The sequence below is a fragment of the Heptranchias perlo genome, chromosome 16 (assembly GCF_035084215.1).
Source record: "Heptranchias perlo isolate sHepPer1 chromosome 16, sHepPer1.hap1, whole genome shotgun sequence".
NCBI classification, from domain to species: Eukaryota; Metazoa; Chordata; class Chondrichthyes; order Hexanchiformes; family Hexanchidae; genus Heptranchias; species Heptranchias perlo.
The window spans coordinates 14,611,237-14,626,779 of record NC_090340.1 but is presented as its reverse complement, the minus strand read 5'-3'; positions in this window follow the sequence as shown (position 1 = coordinate 14,626,779).

Sequence of the window (15,543 nt, the reverse complement as noted above, 5' to 3'; positions counted from 1 at the left end):
CAACAGGTCACGCAACTTATGTGGAGCTGTACCTGTTGTCTTCAGTCACCTCTTATATGATGTGAAACAGCTGCTTCCAGGCAGCCTGGGAGCACGAAATTTACATGGGAGTTCCCCTACTGTGACATCACGAATGGGAACAATTGCCCTCTCCGTTGCGTACTGCTCGCGACGCGGACGAAGTTGCACGGCAAGATATTTCATAAGAAGTTCCTTACAAAATCCCCTCCTTGGTCGCATGCAGCCTGCGGTCCTAAGGTGTAAAACACCGTGAAAAGGGACAATTTTAAGTTGTAACACTCATCTTAAAATTGTTACAATTAAGAGGTGATTGAATCAAATAGGTTTCACTTTATTCAAATACTTTTGACATTTTAGACAGTTGTCCAAAACTTCCAAGTTGGGAGCTTATGTGATCAATATTACAATATTGCAGTACATTAAATTAAGCAGAGTGTCGTGGATTTAGCCAGTTTCACTGTACTGAAATTTATGTGTAGATGAATAAATGAAGCGCCCGAAGATGTATTTAGGAAAACACTTCTACACTTAGCATAATATAGGAAATGGAGCGAATAGAAACGATTCAGCCGCATTAAGACGAAGCGATTCCAGTAGACAGTGGGGTAAAGAAACGTTACAAGAGTCTCCGCTTCATGAGAACACTGCCAGTTGCTGCAATTGCACTGGGCCACGAGGCGGAATACCTGCTGCTGTTCAACACTCGGTACGTTTTCAGAGTCCGATTAACAGCTAAATTTAAGATTGTACTGCTGGAGCGGAGATGAACAAATGAGCCATGTTCTTTATTTAGCTTTAGAAACCCACGCACCCGTGTCACTATTTAGCATCACTTGTTAGCATATCAAAAAACACAAGGCGAAAACTTCAGCTAATTGCTTCAATTTTATCAGAACACAGGGCTGGCTGAGCGCTCACTCCTTGACCTATTCACTGCTGCACACGAATGTATCACAATTGGTTGATTAATTATCAAAAGAATCTTGAAATTATGTTGTTATTAGATGAGAAAATCGAATGTGAAACTAATTTGAAATATAATCGTAGATGAACAGTTGCTGAACATTGAATTATATTTAATGGGCCCTGTGTCACTCCAGAGAAAGCTGCCAGGCACTTGTAGAAACAAGAGCTCAGCAAGGCCAGCCAACACCGATTTCTAAATAGCAGATCGTGCTTGGTTTCCTTTAGAGAATTCTTTGAAGAAATAACAGAGGGAAAATGCAAAGGAAAGATTGTGAATGTGTTTCATATGGACTTTAGAAGCACGTTTGATAAGGAGTCAGATAAGAAACCCTCAGCAAAGTATGAAAGAGGAATGTGGCCAGAAGGTTAGAGAGATGATTGGAAGGAAGAGAACAAAGTATAAGAGTAAAATGCAGCTTCTTGGAATGGAAATATTTGATGACTTATACTTCCCAGACAATGGGGTTGATGCGGCTTTTATTCGCTAAACACATAAAGATGACACCTAATGGGAAGGGGATGATGGAGAATTAGGATGGAGCGTGTGAAATCATGAAGGGGCACATTGATAGACGTCGCTGGATAGATAGTTAGATAGCAGATGTAGAAAGCAGAGAAATTTGAAGTAATACATTTTTGGAGATAAAAACAGAGAAACAAAACACTCATTTAATAGTTGGATTTGAAATGGTGCAGAGGAGCAGAGTGACCTTGGTGTGCAGATACACAAGACACTAACAATGGCAGCACACGGAGATTAGGTCATAAAAAGCCGAACAGTCTCGTTTGAATTCCTCTCTAGAGGCATAAAATAGAAAACCAAAGAGGTAATGTACTTGAAATTAGTTAGACTACAATTGGAGTGTTGTGCAGAGGTTTGAGTATCCCTTTACAAGACGGATTGGGAAACAATGGAAGGCGTGCAGCATAGATAGGCTACTATGTTACTAAAAATGTGGAATAATGTTATGGAGAGATGTGAGAAGCTGGGGCTTTCATCGATGGAGCTGAGGAGATTAAGGGATGAGCATGTAGAGGTTTTGTAGATTGTGAAGGATGTAATAAAGTAATAGCGATAAATCGTTATCACTGGCCGGGACATGGCAACAAGAGGGCACAATTGTAAAATAAGCTCAAATAATTCAAAGGGAGATGCAAAATACTCTTTAAAATGATCATGGTTAGAATGTGGAGTTTTCTGCCGCATTCCTTTTCTGAAGCAGAAATCCTTTTCAGAGGGAAGTAGTTGCATGAAAAAATAGGAATATTGAAGGTTGTGGAGACCGAACAGGAGAGTGGAATTAACCAAATGTTTCACGTGGAGAGAAACAATGGTGCAGACTCTATGTGCCGAATGGCCTGTTTCTGTGCTGTAACATTCTACGATTCTAAAACACCTGGTACAACCTAATCTCAGAGGTGGGTAAATTATTGGAAAGAATTCTGTGGACAGTATGAATCGTCATTTAGAAAAGTACAAATTAATCAAGGACAGTCAGCATGGATTTGTTCAGGGAAGGTCGAGTCTGACTAAAATTTTTGAGGAGGGAACAAGGACGGCCGAATGAGTGGGCCGCTGTGCTAATTGGGGAGGTCACTTTTGTAAACTGACAATTATACCCCGAATCATTTGCAGTCTGATCCCAATGCCTGAAGTCCTGTACTTTATAGTCGAATCCAAATGAAGAATTTAAACTTCGCAGAGCCCAATACTTCAAAGTACGACCCACACCAAACACACCCAGATTCGGCCAACGCAGCAGAAGAATCAAAAATAGCAACAGAAGAAATGAATTGAACGAGTGAAGAAACGTTGTAGTGCCAGCAGGTCGGTGGTGGTCCGGACGCGCTGAGAGTGGAGTCAGCAACAATACTCGGCACCTTCGTCGTGTCGTTACACGCCGGGAGCCAGGACCAAGGGTGGTGTTTCCGTGACGGAGCGGTTGAGGGTTGAGAAATAATTGGCCCGGAGGACGCAGAATTAATTCAATTTATATATTGAAATCATAAATTCTGTCCTTATTCTCATCTACTTTTGTTTTATATAATTATTTATAGTTAAATCGCAAAATTATGACAATCTAGGAAGCAGAGCAGTCAGAACATAGGAGCTTCCCTGAAGTACAGGCCGAGGAGCAACGAGGTATAACGCTGAGGCAGTTCAGTGCTAGTGGCAGCATGGCAGTACATTGTGGCCAGTTTATTTAGGTACTTCGCATTATAAAAGTGAACTGGGGAAGTTATAATTGAACCAGGTGCATATGTAAGATTGTTAATATATTACTAATTAATTGCCCGTGGTTTTGCACACTGTCAAGACTATGTGTTGTCTTCAATTAAAATGATTTTAGTGGGCAGATTTTAATTGGGCCAGGACGTGCAGATATAATCCAGTCACTTTTTAAAGTCATACATTCACTAGCAATTTTTCTGCGTTTTCAATACAAATTCTTAGAGCCACACTTATAATGTAAACTGCCAGGGTAAACTTCTCAAGCTCGAATTACACCGTCCTGCTAGTTATGACGCAGTAGGGCCTTCACGACTGAAATGGTGTACCTATAGCGTGACAAGATTATTTTGGCTGTTTCTATTAATCATGTGGAGTTATCAATTTATAATGGAGGAAGGTGACATGAACAGTGCAAAGCTGTTCGATTTTGTAATATATAACGAGCTGATCTCTCGTGGCGTTGCTCATAATGAGTCAGAGGTTGGAAAGAACACGCTCTTTTGCCAAGTTCTATTGTGAGGGACAATTGGCTTATCGCAATTCGGGCCAATCATAGGACCACGGCGCATTGGGAAGGGGATCAGGGTCTGGAGTAATTTGATGGTGTCTCAGGTTTTCGCAGTATAATTTAGGGAGGGGAAGGGGAAGCTTGGGCCCAATGGTCGGGAGGAGTGGGAGGGAAGACGCAAGGTACCGGATACACAGGAGAGGGAGGTTCTAGGAACATTGTGAGAGGTCATGGGACCATTGGAATATCGGGCAGGAGAAATTGCATGGCAATAGGAGAAACAATCCTTTATGCCCAACTACAAGAAGAGGAAATTTGTCATTTTTTATTTCTTTTAATTTAACTTGAACTCCCGCCCACGTCCTTTTTATAAAAAGGATAAATAATGACCAGCAGCAGGAGGTGCTGAAATATTCCACAAAAAGATGTAATCCTAATCACGAAGGCTAACTGTCTTCCTGTAGCTCATCTCATCATAAGTCACTGGCTCTGCTTGTATCATGTTAGTCCGCATCAGCCATTTTTTAATGTTAAGGTAAATTTTATAAAATGGATTCAATCGCCCATAGTGTTGCACAAGGAGAATCAAACTGGTGTGCAGTCATCAGATTAGACGATGGGTGTTGTTTGATCCGCTGCAAGCAGACGTAATTCGATATCCATTTTAAGTCATGTACATTCTGTCCTATCAATTCCGATATTCATTTTTATAATGGAAATTTCCCATGATATACCCGTTGAGTTGCAATTACGCCCACGTGCCAGTGCAATGCCCCGATTGTGGGAGGGCATAATTACAGCTTGACATACGCAGAGAACCAATTTCCATTAGAAATTCCGACATAGGCATTTGGGTCCTTACCGTTTGTATATTCAGTAGCCCTGTATGTAATGACTCTCTGTCTGAACACTTTGATTGCCTTGACAACAGGCAGTTGGAAAGATTATCTGTAATCACCAGGCATTGTTCTCTGACTATATATGCGGTACGGTCCATGGAATCCCACACTCACCTGATGAAGGAGAAAGCCTCCGAAACTTTGTGATTTTCAAATAAAACTGTTGGACTATAACCTGGTGTTATGATCTAAAGTTGTTGAACTGAATGTTAAGGCCGGAAGGCTGTTAAGTGCCTAATGGAAAGATGAAGTGCTGTTCCTCGACCTTGCTTTGAGCTACTTAACATATGACACCACTGTCAATATGTGCACGGCACTAAGCGATTCATTTGTATCAACATGTTTTCTTTACACTTTTACTGAACAGCTGAAGTGCACAACCGAAGTGTAATCTGATATTGAATATTTCTGATTTTAGTATAACTGAATTTCAAATTCCATTTTCCTCCTTTTTGAAATCTCTTGGGGTGAATTCTGCACTAATCGAGGCGAAGGATGTGTGGGCTGGGGAATGGAACTATTTCCTGGTAGACTTATGTCGTTCTCCACTATGTGCTATATATAACAAAATTCCGAACCCGTTTACAACGAATAGGTTTGCAATTTCGTTGCAGATTATACAGGGGACATTTTAGGGTGTCAGCTCCACCCAGAAGCAAGGCATGCATGGTGCTAAGGGTATGGCTCAGCCCCAACCAGAGTAGAACGCTGGCAATTATACCAATATGATATTAATTCAACCCCATGCAAACTATCACATGGTTTCTCTCAGTGAGAGTTCCAAATTGGGCAATTTGGTTCTGTGACAGTTTCTCAGAAGGAACTGGTCACACCTATTTCGGACGCAGACTGTTAGGATGAAGGTAACCTCTGCAATTAAGTTTCCATTTAAGATGATCGGCAAAAGAGCCTGGGCGAGGCAGCGAGTTGTAATGATCTGGAGTGCACAACCTGAAAGGATGATGGAAGCAGATTCAATGGCAACTTTCAAAAATGAATTGGTAATTCCTTGAAGGGGAAATATTTACAGGGCTATGGAGAAAGAGCAGGGGAATTGGACCAATTGGATAGCTCTCTTAAAGAGGCGGCACATGCACAATGGGCTGAATGGCCTCCTTCTGTGCAGTACCTACTATGATACTACGTCAAAGAGGTGCACGTGTCCGTTGAACGGAATGGCATGTAATATCTTTAGTTACATAAATCAGTAGCCGGTTGAATATAGCTGCTTAAGAAAGTTTTCAAAAGTTCCTGTTTTACATTGCTTTAATGTTCCATGCAAAAAAATGTTGTTATCTTTAAAAGTATTCGTTGAGAAAAATCGATGCTTCTTTACCTTTTTGCTTCCATCATTCCGCACCATTGCCTCTTTCGTTGTTGCACAGGGACAAAGGATGTGTTTTCGAATCACAAGTCATGACATGTTCTGACAATGAGCGTGTTCATTGGATTCAGAAAGGAAGATGCTGTAAGTGCTTGCTCGCAATTCTCAACACAGGCTGTTAAAATCAGTCACAGCAGTGAATGGTCGGAATTGTACTCTCCTGCCTTGTCAGCCGACAGATTGACATCTCTGGAAAGCCCTTACACTGTAGACTCAGGCTTCTCAGAGAGAAGCAAGCTTCCAACCGAAAATGTTCTCAGAATCTGTTGAAAACACAGAAAATGTTATTGTGTCAATAGGTTTGAATATTTTCTTCTAAATTTTGTAACCCCGATATTTTGCCAGCAGTAAACCCTCATCTTAGTGATGGAACAGAAAGCAAAAGATTTTCAAAAAGTGGAGCAATTTCGTTGGTTTCTCTTTATTTTGTTTGTAGATTGTACTCACCAGTCATGCTTTGTTACTTCAACATGTTCTTAGGAATTCATCATCGGTGTTGTTTCTATCCACCTTCCTCGTGTTTGATTTGTGCGTTCTGTACATTTTCAGTTGTAGTTTATTGCTTTCTTAATGAAAACCTAATTTAAGCAAACCAGATACAAGTGTGACACAGATAGCGTGTGCTGGCATTCCACTATGAAAATAGTCAGGGTTTTAAGTTGCTTTGGTCATTAAAATCGTCAGTTTGTTAAATATCAAGTGTGGCCACTGCCATAGGAATTTGAGTCTCTCTGGTATTACCTGTTCACACAAGCTGATCCCAATGTGCAGCCTTTTATTGTAAATTTGTATTTCCATAAATCAATTCAAACATTGCAATTTAATCATTACTGCAGAATCATTCACTAAGGCAATGAATGTTCAACTTTAGCATCAAGTAGCTCAAATGATGTTGTGGACTGCGGACTGCGTTACATTCTTGAATTTACCAACTCGCATGTTTCTGTCAGTGCTGAGTACACTCAGTCGAAATCGTGAGTATATGGGTGAACGGGTGTTGTTAAGGATTATGGTTCAGCTCACCATCAGGGTTGAAAAGAGTTATGGAAAACACGAGACAAACTAGAAATCAGCTGATTGAAGTGCTTTTGTAACATTACTAGGTAACTGTCTATTTTCTGTTATGTTCTTTCTGGGTAAAAAGATGGAAATAAAATGAATATAAGTTTTTACTGTATTACACACCGTAATCTCCCTTTAACGTCCCTATTATGTATTCACAATTATACTGGATATATCCATTATGAAATGTCATTATAATTCATAAAAAAGCATGTAAATGATCTGATCTGTTCATTAACTGCAAGCTGTGATCGTGTGATGAAACTGGATGTAAATGGGGAATAATTAATGTTGAGTTCCCTTATGCTAAAAATAGTCACTGTCCAGTCATTTATTTTTATAATCCCACACTAATATTTACTTTCTCAAAACGTGTATCAATTCCACCGGTCCTGGTTCTTGCGAATACAGATATTCATGACAGATATCCATGACAGATTTGTCTTATAATCCTTCAATGCTTTAAAGCGAAATACCCCTCTAGTGAGTCTTTTAGTGACCCCTTGTTATGAACCTGAACTGCTGATTCCCGGCGGTCAAGGAGCAGAAATTCCGAATGGAAATTACTCGCCTGTGAAATCACGAATGTGGATTTCTTGACTCCGATGTGGTTGGAGCAGGATTGCAAGATGCCTCATTAGAAATTATTTGTACAATCTTCTCCTTTATCACCTCCAAGGTGCAAAACACTGTAATAGGAGCAATATGAATGTGTAACATTCTTCTAAAGATGTTTACACTGATGGGGCGAATAAATAACACGCGCTTCATTTTAGCTCGAGAAAACGATTCGCTCGTGTCGATATTTAGCAAAACATTTCGTGTAGCTAAATCCAGACTCGTCAACACCTCAGTTAATATCTTACATTTTCTCAGAACACAGGATTGATAGAATGTCCAAATGTTAATTTTGTACCACTGCACATAAATGTGTCACTTTCGGTTAAATAATTTTCAAAATAATCTACAACAATAATGTTCCTCGAATCCAACGAATTGTTATAAGATGAGAAAAAACAATGTGAAGCAACCTGCAACATAATGATACGTAAACAGTTGCACATTTACTTGCAATTTGCAGGGCCTGCGACATTCGCCATAAAATTGCGAAATTCTTGTAGAAACCTGAGCTAATCAAGTCCAGCAATCACGAATTTACAAAAAGCAAATCCGCTTGATTTAAAGAATGAATTGAACAAATAACAAAGAGAATAGAGAAAGAGAATGCCGCAGATGTAGTTTGTATGGATTTTCAAAACGCATTTGATAAGATACCACGTACGACAAAAGCACGTGAAAGTAAGGACAAAGTGGCTATGGGGATTGAGAGATGATTGGAGGGCAGAAAACAAAGTATAAGGGTAAAAGAATATTTCTCGGAGTGGAAAGATGTGCCGAGATGTGTCCCCCGGGGTCTCTGGTGGGCTGCTTTTATTTATTATAAAGATTAACTATCTTGACTGGGGAATTGAGGGAGCAACATTAAAATTTGCAGATGACAAACAATGGGGAGGCAGGAAGGACATTCCGATGCAGATTGTGAAATCCGGCAGGCGACATCGATAGTTGGTTCGAAGGGCAGGTAGATAGTTCATCGCGAATGGAGAGAAATGTGAAATAGTACATTTCTGGAGGTAAGAATGGGAAATGCATCTCAAATTATAGGATTTCAAATGGAGGGCAGCAGAGGGACCTTAACGAATGATGGCAGCAGAAATTTATTGTACAATAAAAATGCAAAGGGAATGTCCTGGTTTAGTATTTGATGGCATAAAATACAAAAGCAAGGAGGTAATGTTCAGCTGGTGGAAAAGTTTTTCTAAAACTATGGAAAGATATAAAAACAATTGAAAAGGGGCAGGTATAATTACCAGGAACGTGGGGTTGTTATTATTTGAGAAGCTTGGACATCTTTGACTTGAGCTGAGATGTTTAAGAGGTTTTCAACACTAAGACGCGTTATGATAAGGTAATAATTATATATTGCTTCCAGTGGTCAGTAAACTGTAGCGACTGACCAGAAATTTAACATAATCTCAAAAAATAAAGGGAGAGGTAAAATACTCTCTACACGGAGGCTGGTTAGAATGTGATATAAAGTTCTCTGCAACAACCCCAGCACAGGATTTCTTTTAGAATGGAATTAGTTGCTTGAAAAGAGGGATATTAAAGATTGTGAGAAACTAAAAGCAAAATAAGTCAAATTAAGTGGTTCATGTGGAGAGAAAAAACGTTCAGACTTTAGAAGCCCAAAGATCTGCTTCTCTGCTGTAACATTCTAGGACTCTAAAACGCTTGTTAATGCACAGAGTCATCAAACAAAGACAGTTAGGCCAAATAAAATGCAACCGATTCACTACGTCTTGTATTATCTTTAATTTCTGAGTTGAAGGCTTAGTCGCTGGAACTGTTGGGCTGCTATTCTTCCAGCAACCAGATAGTTCTCACCCTGTAATTCAAGTGATCTACTTCCAAATAGATGACAGTTTAACCATTCAAACTACTAGTTATCCCCCAGCTGAACAAACAGCCACAGTAAAAAATGGTTGTAAATCTATTCTCTTCTTTGGGAATTGTTAATTCAGAACCTGTTGTTGCGTGTGAAGTCACACAGCGAGCTTATCTACATCAGCCACGTCTTTCAACATTTTAAAGGGCTGAATCCTTTGTAATTTGTTATTACCTCCAATAAAAATGCAATCGGCTCCGTGGGGTTTTTCTCACAACTTAACTGCCAGGTCCCGGATTCATTCTTGTTGCTTGTCTCAGAACTGTCTAGAATCTCTGTCCTTTTGAAGAGAGAGCATAATGAGAATAATCGGGGCATTTCCTTTGGGAGCCACTTGGAATTGTCTGGGCTAAATGGATATTCATTCAGAAATTAGAGAAAGGCACCTCATGTTCCATCAAATGCAAGCTGGGTTCAGTGGGTTTATGGACGAGTCCATAGATTGGAGCGTTCTGCCTTCCACATCAGGAGAATCGCCTGGACTGGAAGTCACAATACACCAAGCCAACACATAGATCAAAATTCAGGTTTTGCAGTTTTTCTCGAGAAGAAAAATTATCACTAATGGTTGATAAGAGAGAAATCGTAGAACATCTATTTTTATTGAAGTTAAGCATGATAATAACCAGGTACAAAAAAAACAGTTCGTATATAATTGCAGAGATTTCTCATCTGCAAAACATAACAGATTGATCAAAAAGGTACAAAGAAAGTAAGTTTTTCGTACAGGTAAATCAATGAAAATTCCTCAAACATATAAGCAATAACAAACAATTACACCTTCTTTGAATGATATAATACTGGAATATGTTAATCTGTGTTTATTTGTTATTTTGGGATTTCCCCATTTTTTGGGAGCCTAGAGTCGCTAGGGTCCATTTTTGGTCTGTAACCCGTGTTTGGGAATATTTTTAATTGGTGGGTTTGCCAGTTTGTGGACTGCTGCCGAAAATAATCAACAGAATAACACACAAACAGCTTTAGATACAATGCACGACCAGAGTCAGCCAGCCTTATATTTTCCGTTATCTCATGAATATTGGTGCTACGCTGGTGATCTGTGTCTGTCTGATCCGCTTCCCACCCCCGCCTGATTGTAAACAATCTTCTTCAATTCAAGTTTACGTCTTGAAGTTTAATGAGTTCTGTTCAAACCGAAAGCAGCGTATCAACGATCTCAGCCTTTGCTTCCTACATGGGCCATGGACAAGTATATGTTTTGGTATGTTTGCTAGTTCATTTGCTAGTTCATAGTTTACAGACTACGAGTTAAACAGTGAACAAAACAACGTAGACAAGAGATAAACTGCAGAAACCATAATTAATATTGTTACATAAGTGGGAATGTTTTTTTATTCGTTAATGGGATGTGGGCGTCGCTGGTGAGGCCGGAATTTATTGCCCATCCCTAATTGTCCTTGAGAAGGTGGTGCTGAGCCACCTTCTTGAACCGCTGCAGTCCGTGTGGTGACGGTTCTCCCACTGTGCTGTTAGGAAGGGAGTTCCAGGATTTTGACCCAGCGACGATGAAGGAACGGCGTTATATTTCCAAGTGGGGATGGTATGTGACTTGGAGGGGAACGTGCAGGTGGTGTTGTTCACATGTGCCTGCTGTTCTTGTCCTTCTAGGTGGTGGAGGTCGCAGGTTTGAGAGGTGCTGTCGAAGAAGCCTTGGCGAGTTGCTGCAGTGCATCCTGTGGATGGTACACACTGCAGCCACTGTGCGCTGGTGGTGAAGGGAATGAATGTTTAGGGTGGTGGATGGGGAGCCAATCAAGCGGGCTGCTTTATCTTGGATGGTGTCGAGCTTCTTGAGTGTTGTTGGAGCTGCACTCATCCAAGAAAGTCGAGAGTATCCCATCACACTCCTGACTTGTGCCTTGTAGATGGTGGAAAGGCTTTGGGGAGTCAGGAGGTGAGTCACTCGCCGCAGAATACCCAGCCTCTGACCTGCTCTCGTAGCCACAGTATTTATATGGCTGGTCCAGTTACGTTTCTGGTCAATGGTGACCCCCAGGTTGTTGATGGTGGGGGATTCGGCAATGGTAATGCCATTGAATGTCAAGGGGAGGTGGTTAGACTCTCTCTTGTTGGAGATGGTCATTGCCTGACACTTATCTGGAGCGAATGTTGCTTGCCACTTATGAGCCCAAGCCTGGATGTTGTCCAGGTCTTGCTGCATGCAGGCACGGACTGCTTCATTATTTGAGGGGTTGCGAATGGAACTGAACACTGTGCAATCATCAGCGAACATCCCCATTTCTGACCTTATGATGGAGGGAAGGTCATTGATGAAGCAGCTGAAGATGGTTGGGCCTAGGACACTGCCTTGAGGAACTCCTGCAGCAATGTCCTGGGGCTGAGATGATTGGCCTCCAACAACCACTACCATCTTCCTTTGTGCTAGGTATGGCTCCAGCCACTGGACAGTTTTCCCCCTGATTCCCATTGACTTCAATTTTACTAGGGCTCCTTGGTGCCACACTCGGTCAAATGCTGCCTTGATGTCAAGGGCAGTCACTCTCACCTCACCTCTGGAATACAGCTCATTTGTCCATGTTTGGACCAAGGCTGAAATGAGGTCTGGAGCCGAGTGGTCCTGGCGGAACCCAAACTGACCGCTGAGTACTGTGCTCGCTATAACTTATTATGTAAACCCGTCAATGTTCATTATACACCACATAAATGATTAAATGAGCGGTTGTTCCACAATATTAAGAATTTCCCCAATTATAAATAATATTGACTCTATAAACAGTAATTACTTAGATACATTTTCAACGAAACTGACAGTTTTATTTTCTACTAATTAATAATTTAAAATAGCAACACACCGGAGACTGGGTGAAATTGGCCTTCGGCGGTAGCGCGAAACGGGCGATAGGGAAGCGGCCGCCCGTTGTACACTGCACTCGCCTTTCTTTTCCGAAAACCAATTTCGCCCTCGGGGGTGAAATCTTTCCCCGCCAGCGTCAAATATTTTTCTGAACACGATTTGAATGACCTATTAAGCGGAACAAAACAAATACTTTTAGGAAATAGGCAAACTGTTCTGACATGATTATGATAAAAATATCTCCATGATATCAATCTTTCTGCATATTTGAACACTTTGCTGTGATGAATGGATGAACGTACCGGCCTTTCACGACCGTTCGGTCCAGTCTTTGCCTTTTTTCCCTGTGAATTAATGAAATGTCATTATAAGGAACGATTGAAATATTTACTGAGTTTCCAAGATTTCAAAGTGATTTCAAAGACCTTTCCAGAGCCAGTATGAAGCGGAACATGATTTTCAATTTCAGATTGTACCGATAGTTAATGAATCGGAGTCCCGGTAGAGATCAGCAATGACCTATGGCCATTATCGGCCGGAGCCTCACACCGCTTCATTCAAACTAGTTGGGGACCCACAACCCACTAGTTTGGAAAGTGATTATGTGTCAGGGTACAGTTCGTTTATCACACTGCAAAGTGGAAATTGTTGTTGCAAATATACAGGTAATCGGATCCATTTTTAATCTGATTCTGTGAGGATAAAGTGCAGAATCTGTTACTGTTGGAACAATGGACGCTCCCTGAAATCAGATAACACTGCCTTCTTTGTGTTATTCGGAGTCTCACACTACCTCTCCCCACCGCTCCCTGAAGTTTTGTATGCAAATCGAACGCTTACGATAGATCTTACCTTCATTAACCTGCAATTGGCAGTGCGTCCCGGTGATGACCAGGAGCACTAGAAACGCCGCACCGCCCATGGCATATCTAAAACCCGAGTAGTAAAGAGACATACCGACAGGATCTGTAAGAACAATAGGAGCATATATATTGAGTTGTACGTTATGGCGGGTGTTTCCTAAAAAGGTGCCAGAAGAGAGCGTATTGGTTAAAGTAATGATGCTTTCAGTAACTGCATAGAACGGCAATAAGGAAGTCTAAATTAAAAATGTTACTTTTTTGGATATAATGTTGGAAGGAATTTCTCAAATGTCTGAAATGGATGAGACATTTCTGGAATTATCTTCGAGGAGGGGTACTGAATTTATGACTTTTGAAACACTGTTTTAGAAGAGGTAGAATACGAGAGGGATGTTTCCCTGGACCGAATGGTTTGTTCTTACCCTTGACTTTTCTCATGTTCTTTATTTATTGTCTGATCAAATCGCAGGCAATTCGGTGACAATCATTTCACCGTTGCCCGCACAAAATGCCGAATTGCAGAAATCGGTTAAAACGCCCAATTCACACATCTACACTGCACTGTATTTATTGAGGTAAGAATATCGCAAAATAGGAGATCAACGCGCGATGGTTTATTCACTGTCGCCTGACCAGGCAAATAGCTTTTAATAAAACGGTGTAACCGGCAGAACTGCAGCCAGGTTGTGAGCACCGTTTCAATGCAATTTATGAGACCGGTCCACTCCAATCCGTTGTGCCATGGAGGGGTGAGGGGTACAAGTTAGTCAGAGAATTAATTTCAGAACTCTTCACTGGGAGTCGCCGAAAAGGGGGGTCAGGATCGCAAATTGCATTCGGCGAAACCCGAGAGCCGACAACTTGAATGTAGCTCCTGGTAATCTTCCTGTTGCAGGAAAGCTAGATAATAGTAACGAATAAAACCATTTTAACATGGAAACAAAAATAAATAAAATGTGATAAATAATAAGCAGAATATGAAATATAATCAGATAACAAAAATCAACCTCTGCTTATATTTGCTTTACATCAAATACAGAAATTTGAAGGCTATTGAGGTTTGACTGAATACCTATGTGTGGCGAATGATATAACTTCAGCTTTTACTACCCGTTGTCAATGATGTTTTACATTAAAATATGCATTTTATGCTTTGTAGAAATTTCCCATGAGTTTTCCGTGAATTATCCGTGAATCATCTTCATGATTATTAATATGAACAAACCCTATGAAATATCCGTTCAGTATTTAACAATAGCTGACCTCACTTCTTCGACCCCTTACCTGGGTTGGAATTGCTGACATTGTAGGTTACAATGGCGGGTTCCTGGAGGGTGACATGAGTTACCAAACAGGTGTAAACAGACCCATTCCGCTTCGGCTGAGTCACTTCCAAAGTGCTGGAAACTTCATACAGACCCTCAGTGTTCTGCGTTTCGTGATATTTATCCCAGTTGTGGTTTTGACGCCATTTTTATACCAAGTGAGGGTGAAATCCTCCGGGTAAAACTCAGCCGTTTCACACACAAGAGTCAGAGAAGTCGGTGATTTGCTCTCGGGTGTCCTGGAGACAATCTTCAGTGGAGTTGGGGCAGCTGCGGACAGAAAATGGGGAAAATCAGGTTTCTGGGGAGATCTGAAACAGAAGATGTGGGAGAAGAATGGCATCCTCTGTCCTTCTCTGTTAGGATCTCTAGCTCTGTCTGTCTGTCTCCCCAAGAGAGAAACGAGTAATCTGTGTATTACTGATAATGAAAGGAGGGCCCTAGTGGATATCGGGAAGCCCACACAGCAGGAGCATGGGATCGGCTCAGGGAAATTACTTTCCGCTCAACCTCAGAAGGCTTCAGCAACACAATTTCTGGGGAATGATTCGTTTATTGCAGGGGAAAGCGGCGGCAAAGTTCTGGTTCATGGTTCTATGTGTTGAGTAAATCCAATGATTAACAGTTAATTGTAGCTTATCTGAAATCCGCCATTCGAACCGCCATTCGGTCACTCCTGAAATTAATGTGAGCATTAATTTCAGGAGTGACCGTTAAACCCCACTGACAGCGACAGGGACAAATAAAGCTTCTAAAATAGGGTTAAACCCCTGTATATGACGGGGGAGACGCATTAATATGAATCAGTCATCAATATGTTTGGAATTTGTTCCGCACCTTCCCTCATCAGAAGTCTGATGTAGAAACTACATGTTGAGATGAATCCAGTAACATGTTACTTACTCTGGTTAATATTGATGGAATTTCACACAACTCA